The following is a 2,496-nucleotide window of genomic DNA, read 5'->3' as shown; positions in this document are numbered from 1 at the left end:
TCAAAGAAGTTTATGTTTCTGGGCTATAGTTCTCTTCATAAGGGACATAAATGTGTTCATTTTCCGTCTAACCGTGTCTATATTTCTGAGACATTATCCTTGACGAGAATGTGTTTCCCTTTGTCAACATGCCAAACTCACATACTCTACCACCTGTCTCGGAGTCTTCTTTATTGATAGTTGACCACTTTATGGATGTTACACGTTCCTCGCCTTTGCTCGCTGACCATGGTGCATGTAATGGACGTGGAAGTCGCCTGGAGGTTTTAATCCCTCCATCGCCGCCAGTTTACGTCGATCAGTCGCCTCTGTTGCATCGAGTTTCGTCGGGCTTCGTGCAACCATGAAGTGCCCCTACCAATCCATGCAGCACACCAGCCGAGCCATGCACTGCCTCGGCTCCCCCTACCCCGGGCTGCGTGCAGCTGCGTGAGCCGCTGGCCAGCTCCTTCCCCGCGGTAGGTTCTCCCGCGCCTGCATCTGACAGCGACACGCCTGGACGTGATACGCCTGGTTTCGATTCCTCTGCAGCCGCGCGTGACAGCGACGCGTCCTCGTTCTGATGTACTTCTCCTGCAGCTGCTCGTGATGGAGACCTGCTGCTGTCCCCGGCAGCGCGACCAGTCTCCCCGATAGTCCCGTCGCTGGTCACCACCTCTTGCGTCATCTTCGCCTGAGCATGTGACACCACCACCGCCACCACCTCCAGCTGGCCCTGTTACTCGTCGGCGCCTCAGTATTCATAAGCTAAAACAACACACTAACGGTACCGTTGCCTGGAGTTGTGTTCTAGTGGGCCATGCAACACTCAAAAATACTCATGGACCTCGTGACTATAAGGAAGCTCTTCGTACTCCTCATTGCGTGATGCTATGGAGGCTGAGTTTTCTGCTCTTTAAGCTAATGGCAGTTGGCGTCTGGTACCTCCTATATCTGGGGTTAATTTAATTGACTCTAGCTGGGTATTCAAGGTGAAGCTTCATGCTGATGGTTCTATTGTCCTCCTGGTTTTGTTGATTCTAATAAGCCTGGTCACTATTGTAAACTTGTCAGATCACTCTATGGCGTGAAGCAGGCTCCACGTGCCTGTCATGCCCGTCTCAGCTCAGTCCTTGGCTCCTTGGGATTTTCTCCGTCTGTGACTGATATGTCCTTGTTTATTCTTTGGCGTCCAGATGTTATAGTTTATCTTCTGGTTTATGTTGATGATATCATTGTTCTCAGCTCCACAACCACTGCTATTCCCAGGTTGATCGGTCAACTTCGGTCTGAGTTCTCTGTTAATGATCTTGGCGTTCTGCACTATTTTTTCGGTATTGAGGTTTCAACGCTCTCATCAGGCAGTCTTCTTCTTCGATAGAGCAACTATGCTCTTGAGTCTTGAACTTCTTGCGCATGCTAGTATGTGATACGTCCATTTTGCATCACTATTTTATATCATAATTTACTGCTATTCATTGATATATTTCATATTTAGAGATGATACTTATGTTATTTTACCTATTTTGCTTGTTTCATGATTATTGGAGAATTACTCACTGGAGTCAGGATTCTGCTGGAAAAAGCACCATCAGGATACAATATTTCTGAAGATCAACAATTGACGGAAAATATACCGAAGCTCCTATTTTTCCAAATGACGGAGCCAGCCAAAAGGGGAGGCCGAGGAGGGGCGCCATGGGCCCTCCCCATGGGCTGGCGCGGCCACCAATGCCGACGCGCCGCCACGTGGGGAGGGGGCCCACGACCCCCTCGGCCATCGCCCTTTCGCGTACTTCATATCCCAGAAACCCTAAGGTGCGGGGGGACATCGAGGATAGTCATCGCCGCCTCCTCGAGGCGGAAAACACCAGAGAGAAAAGAGCTCTCCGGCAGGCAGAAATCTGCCGGGGAAATTCCCTCCCGGAGAGGGGAAATCGTCGCCATCGTCACCGTCATCGAGCTGGACTTCATTGGGATCATCATCATCATCATCTCCACCACCGACACCGTCATCTCCACCGCTGCACCTCGTCTCCGCTGTAACATCTAGGGTTGAATCTTGAGTATTTCATAGGGGAAACTCTCTCGGTGTTGATTACTCTTTGTTATTGATGCTATTGAGTGAAACCGTTGAATCAAGGTTTATGTTCAGATTGTTATCCATCATCATATCACCTCTGATTATGTTCCATATGATGTCTTGTGAGTAGTTCGTTTAGTTCTTGAGGATATGGGTGAAGTCTAAATGTTAGTAGTGAACTATGTTGAGTAATATTTAATGGTTTGATATTTAAGTTGTGGTGTTATTCTTCTAGTGGTGTCATGTGAACGTCGACTACATGATACTTCACCTTTATGGGCCTAGGGGAATGCATCTTGTATTCGTTTGCTAATTGTGGGGTTGCCGGAGTGACAACAACCTGAACCCCTGTTGGTATATCGATGCATGAGGGATAGCAGGATCTCAGAGTTTAAGGCTGTGGTTAGATTTATCTTAATTACTTTCTTGTATTT

This window comes from Lolium perenne, chromosome 3 (assembly GCF_019359855.2).
Source record: "Lolium perenne isolate Kyuss_39 chromosome 3, Kyuss_2.0, whole genome shotgun sequence".
NCBI lineage: Eukaryota > Viridiplantae > Streptophyta > Magnoliopsida > Poales > Poaceae > Lolium > Lolium perenne.
Note: the sequence above shows the minus strand (reverse complement) of the source record.